Raw genomic sequence first — 6,976 nt, 5'->3', positions numbered from 1 at the left:
GAAGAAAATTGAGGTCAAGCATTTCAACGTCTGAATCTTCCACAAACATCAGATTGTGTATTAATTTTTCATGAAGCAATAAAACTATGATTTCACTGTTTAGTAAGGAAAGTATTTTGGTGTTCTGAGAGCAATCCTAGTGTGTATGTGTGTGTGTGTGTGTGTGTGTGTGTTGGTGGGGGTCTTCTCCACTCACTACAAAGCATCAGACACCAACAGGGTGTCCAAGAGGTCAGCTCAATAATCAGGGATAGTGACAATCAGATTCTACCTGTTAAGAGTTTAGTCCTATGAGATTGCTCCCTCAACCTTCAAATGCCAGTCAAAAGTGATTCTGACTGACTGGCTATAGACTGAGGGGTTCCAGTGACCCCCACCTTAAACCTTAGTGGCATGCCACCAGTCCAGGCATACTTACCTGTACTTCTGAACAACTGACTTACATGTCGGATATTTCCACAGTCCCCTCCTAGGGTTTGATTAATTTGCTAGAGAACTCAGAGAGGCAACTTACTTACTAGATTACTGGTTTATTGTAAAAGGATATAACTCAGAATAGATAGACAGAAGAGGTGCATGGAGCAAGGTATGGGGAAAGGGTATGGGCTTCTAGGCTGTGCGAGTGCACCACTCTCCCCATATCTCTGCTTGTTTCAGTGCAATTCAGTTCAGTTGCTCAGTTGTGTCCGACTCCTTGTGACTCCATGGACTGCAGCACGCCAGGCTTCCCTGTCCATCGCCAACTCCGGGAGCCTACTCAAACTCATGTCCATTGAGTCGATGATGATATCCAACCATCTCATCCTCTGTCATCCCCTTCTTCTCCTGCCTTCAACCTTTCCCAGCATTAGGGTCTTTTCCAATGAGTCAGTTCTTTGCATCAGGTGGTAAAGTTTTGGGGTTTCGGCTTTAGCATCAGTCCTTCCCATGAATGTTTAGGACTGATTTCCTTTAGGATGGACTGGTTGGATCTCCTTGCAGTCCAAGGGACTCTCTTCAACACCACAGTGCAAAAGCGTCAATTCTTCAGCGCTCAGCTTTCTTTATAGCCCAACTCTCACATCCATACATGACTACAGGAAAAACCATAGCTTTGACTAGATATACCTTTGTTGGCAAAGTAATGTCTCTGCTTTTGAATATGCTATCTAGGTTGGTCATAACTTTCCTTCCAAGGAGTAAGCATCTTTTAATTTCATGGCTGCAGTCACCATCTGCAGTGATTTTGGAGCCCCATAAAGTCTGTCACTGCTTCCACTCTTTCCCCATCTATTTGCCATGAAGTGATGGGACCAGATGCCATGACCTTAGTTTTCTGAATGTTGAGTTTTAAGCCAACTTTTCACTCTCCTCTTTCACTTTCATCAAGAGGCTCTTTAGTTCTTCTTCACTTTCTACAATAAGTGTGGTGTCATCTGCATATCTGCAGTTATTGATATTTCTCCTGGCAATCTTGATTCCAGCTTGTGCTTCTTCCAGCCCAGCGTCTCTCATGATGTACTCTGCATGTAAGTTAAATAAGCAGGGTGATGATATGCAGCCTTGATGTACTCCTTTCTCTATTTGGAACCAGTCTGTTGTTCCATATCCAGTTCTAACTATTGTTTCCTGACCTGTATACAGATTTCTCAAGAGGCAGGTCAGGTGGTCTGGTATTCCCATCTTTTAAACAATTCTCCACTTGTTTACCAACCCAGAAACTCTCTGAAACCTGTCCTTTTGGGGTTTTGTGGAAGCCTCATCACAAAGTCATGACTGATTAGTTAACTGACCTTTGGTGACTGAGTTCCATCTTGAGCTCGTTTTCCCTCCCCAATGTCAGGGTGGGACTGAAAATTCCAACCCTCTAAGCTGGGTTGACGCCAATGGCAACAGCCCCTATCTTCAGTTGCTTCAAAATTCGTGTTGTTAACAAAACAAAAGGTACTTTTATCACTCTCAATGTTTAGGAAATTCCAAGGGTCTGGGGATCTCTGTGCCAGAAACAAGGACAAAGACTAAATATAAATTTCTTATTATAAGTCACAGTATCACAAGAAAGAAGAAAACCAGTAGCTACAATTTGAACTTGGCCTGTATGGAATTTTGTTAGAACCAGTCTAGTCTTATGTAGAGAGAGGGCTTGAATGTTATGGATCTTTCCATTTTACCTTTAGAATGTCCTTTCTCTGCCCCTCCTTTCTGGTCCCGCTTTTCACTTTAGCTTGGTTTTTAGTTCAGCCATCTAAAAAGGATAAGGTATAGAGTGCCAATTTAACTTGCCTAAAACATATCACCCTTCCCACAAACCAGATGCTCACTCACCCTCATATTCCTCACACTGGCCAGAATTAAAATTTAAGTGTCATCATCAACATTTTCCACTTGCTTCTCTCAAAGATCTGGGCCTTGAGATTAAAACTCCAAAATGTCACTAAGATTGGTGCCTTCAACCCCCATTATTTTACCACTGGACTGTTGCAATTACTTTGCAACTAGTCTCCCTATTTTCTGCCCATTTCCCCTATAATTTGTCCTAAAAGTTTTGCCAGGAAAAAAAAAAAGTCTAAAGAATAATAGTTTCTCTACTGAAAACATTTCAAAGTTTTCCTATTTTCCACAGAATAAGGTTTATACTCAGACTGGCACTCAAAGCTTTCTTGCACTGGACCTCAGTTTGCCTTGCCTCCCATTTTTACCCTCTTCTGGCTCATTTTTGAAAATTTTGACTTAAGGACAGAATAATATGATCATTCTTTTGAACAAGTTTCCTCTCTCAAATGCTTACACCATCAAAGATCTTCCTATTGAAATTCTACACATTTTTGAAAATCAACCTCAATAATTAACTACATCTGAAACTCACCAGTAGTTCCTCCTTTCTCTAAATTGCCATACCACTTTGTATATAGCTTTTGGGACATTTAGCGCATTCTAACTCATGTTATAATCACATATGTAACATTTTTCAATGAGGAGCTACTTATGTTAAAAAGAAATTCACTCTTTAGCACCTAGCTTTGTGTTTTAAATAAAAAGTTCAATAAATGTGTATCAAATAAATGAACAAATAATTAATGTATCATTGAGAATGGAAGACTGAGGGTAAGAAAGAGAAAACTTTTCATTTTGCAGAAAATAGATTTCCAAAAGTTTCACATGTTGAATACACATTTGAACTCAGTCTGGTAGGCTGCAGTCCATGGGGTTGCTAAGGGTCAGACACGACTGAGCGACTGAGCGACTTCACTTTTCACTTTCATGCATTGGAGAAGGAAATGGCAACCCACTCCAGTGTTCTTGCCTGGAGAATCCCAGGGATGGGGGAGCCTGGTGGGCTGCCATCTATGGGGTCGCACAGAGTCGGACACGACTGAAGTGACTCAGCAGCAGCATACATACAAAGCCTTCTGCTCTGTGTAATAGGAGTTGGGCATGAATTTTATTAAAGTAGGGAAATCCAAGAGTCAGCATTTTCAGATAAGAGAATAGCCCTTTGCGTATTGTCAATATATAATGTAACATCATTAAATTTATCTACCAAGATCAAAATAATATTTCCATGTGGAAATATTTCTAAATTTATGATGGAAGATACCTTGGTAGTAGATTGTGAAGGACACAATGCCGTAACAAGACAGTTGCAAGGATCTTTCAAATTTTAAACAGCTTGGAAAGACTCCTTCTTGTCTATCTATGGAGAGGTACCCGCAATTGTGTCTAACAGTTAGTTAATGCTTATTATTAGAGTTAAAAGATTATGTGGACTCTTGTGCTTCCAGACTCTGGAATTTTAAAGTCACCCTTGAACTTGAACATGCTGTATAAATTCAAAAGATAAACCATACATGAATCATGCCATTCTTGTACTAACAGTCATACTTTGTATGACCTGATGCCATAAACCTTCTGGATTCTAAGGTGTCTGAAGAGAAGGTACGATAATTTGGAATGAGATAATTTCATTTAATTTTTAACTGTCGCGTGAGCTAAAAGCATCACTCGGAATTTAAATCAAAGCCAGCTTTAAATGAACTAAACCAACCTTGGATGAAAATGCTCCATTTCACATCAACTCTCAAAGCTGATTATGCATGTATGCTGTTTGCAAAGGTGAAATTCAATCGGCTCACACAATGAAAGCTGTGTTGGAAGTTAGTATTACATCCACTTATATCTCACATGACAAGAGGCATTAGTTTGCTCTGACAAAGTAAACAAGCTGCACTGAAAAGATCACTAACACAAGAAATTTTTTGCTAACAAGATTTGGGGGTGACTTAGTTACTCATTATACAGTCAGTGAATTAGGACTCAGATTTTGAAAGATAAAGGGAGCTGTGCTTTAAAGTAACAGGGCAAAGAAATCCCTGTCTTTTCCCAGATGTTGTTGTTTAGTCACAAAGCTATGTACAACTCTTTGTGACCCTGTGGACTGTAGCCCTGCCAGGCTCCTCTGTCCATGGGATTCTCCAGCCAAGGACAGTGGAGTGGGTTGCCATTTCCTTCTCCAGGGGATCTTCCTGACCCAGGGATCAAACCTGTGTCTCCTGTCTCCTACTTGGCAGGAGGATTCTTTACCACTGAGTCACCTGGGAAGCCCCTTTTCCAGATGACTCACCTACAATCATGGCCTAAAAACCTGGGGCCTACATCCTCATCAAACTTCATCTTGACCTCTCTCCTTCCTCCTCACTCTACTTCAGATCCCCTGGAGTACCAAGCCCTTTTCCCACTTAGAGGCTGCACACTGAGCTCTTCTTAAAGGCTCATGCTTATTCTGTAGAATTGTTCTGTCCAGTACAGTAGCCACTAGCCCATATGCTATTGAACACTTAAAATGTGGCTAGTGTGAATTAAGCTGTGCTGTGTTAAAGACACTTTGTATTTTGAAAATATAGTATATAAAAAAAGAATGACTTTGCTAATAATTTTTCATATTGGCTACATGTTGAAGCGATAGTATTTTAGAGATTTGAGTTAAATAAAACATATTATTAAAATTCACTTTACTTGTTTCTTTTCATAATGTGGCTACTAGAAAGTTTGAAATTGTACAGGTGGTTTGCAGTTGTGGCTCAAATTGTATTTCAGATGGGCCATATTGTCTTCTATATCAATTCACACATCATCACAGAGAGTTAAATTTGTCAGGAGGCGTTTGTTTCCTTTGTTTTATACACTGCTGTATCCAAACAACCTGGACACGTGTGAAGCATGAAATGAACATCTGAGGAATGAATGAATGCATTATACAGACAGTAATGAAGAGCTTAGGCTTTGGAATCAAGATGCCCAGATTTTCATCCCAGTTTGGCTGGTCATTAACTGTATGAACTGGGACAAGGACTAAGTCCTCAGAGGGTGGTTGTTAGGACAAAATGAATTTTTAATATCTAATGTATTTAAATCAGGGCCCGAAGAGTAGGAAGTATCAGCTTACTGACACTATCAATAAATATTAGCTACAAGTAAGTATTATTAATCTATTCTGTAGATAGGAATATAAGATAATACTAATCCTTTGGTTATTGAAATGATAAATAGTAGAGCTAAGATTTAGCTCTTGAACTACAAGACTCCAAGACACATATGTGAATCCACAGGTGATATAAATAAAAACCTGAAGCAATTTTAAGTTGCTTCAATAAAGGTAAATATATAATTTATATGTAGCCATCCTGAGTGATTTTAGACTTTGGACTCTATATTGAATGTTATCTGTTAAAGTGTGACATGTGATACCAATTATTAAATTAGCTAACATGTATTCAGTTTTATCAGTGGCTAGGACTAGTCTTAGATATATGGATATTATAATATTCAACTCTTACAGCAACTCAGAAAGTAGACACTGTCCCTCATCATCTTTATTTTACAGAGGAGGAAATTGAGGAGATATGGAGAGGTCAAGGACCCTGCCCAGGTCACAGACTTAAGAAACAAAGGAGGTAGCTCCAGAGCCTGTCTCTCCCCCTTTCTCTGAATGTGGATTCTCTTCTCACAAATTAAGCCTGTAGAACAGTAAAAGATGGCTGAACATTCAGCCTTGAAGTTTCTGTGATTCACTCAAAGATAGGTACTGGCTTCTGGTATACATCAGTATATTTTCTAAGAAAAATGTTTTTTTCAACTCAAACAGTGGAATAGGCCATTGAAGAGTAAATTTCCCTTCCAAAAAAGTCATTTTTGTAATTAATATAAACATAGACCATCAAAACTTCTGCTGTCCTGGGGATTGTTTTGCTTTAATTGGACTTAATGCAAGAAAAAATTACCCTGTATGTCATACTACATCAAACCCAATCAAGCTCAGTAAGGGACTATTTGCCTGTCTCTTCAGAAGCCCAGCACAATAGATCCTATGATGGTTATACAATATTTAAGTAAAACCAGACTAAGTTTCTGATTGAATAAGCTATCGCCTTTCATTAGAATGAGAATATAAATTTTCCATAATAGGCTACCAACATGTTTGAATGACTCAATTCGTTTTCTAGCAGGTCGCGGCCAATACCCACTACCAGGGAAGCCCTAATACCCACTACAGAGTAGTCTTATTGAAAACAACTTTTTTAAAGAATCTACTTTGTCTTGATGGCAAAGAGGTGTGTTCTTCCCCTGACAAGAAATGAAAAATAACTAAATAAATCTAAACCCTCTAAATGTTTTTACATATCAGTGATTTGGTTCTGTGACATTCCACCCTCTGTGAGGGGGAAAAGGAGAAAGTAATAAGGAAGAGGACAGATGATTACCAGTGAGCACAGCTGGGCATATGGCGGAAGCAACCAAAACCTGGAAAACCCACCAGCCAGAGGCAGCAAATGAGAGTCTGAAAGCCCAGACTCTGTTTCAATCTGTCACTCATTACCTGTGTGTATGTGAGAATATCACAGGGCTTTTCCAAGACATTATTTACACAATTAGAGGGTTCTGTTAAGATCACAGGACCATTTGCAGTCTGTACGAGATCTTTCTTAACCTGTGCATATGT

This window comes from Bos mutus, chromosome 2 (genome assembly GCF_027580195.1).
Source record: "Bos mutus isolate GX-2022 chromosome 2, NWIPB_WYAK_1.1, whole genome shotgun sequence".
Lineage (NCBI taxonomy): Eukaryota > Metazoa > Chordata > Mammalia > Artiodactyla > Bovidae > Bos > Bos mutus.
This window is presented reverse-complemented; position numbering follows the sequence as displayed.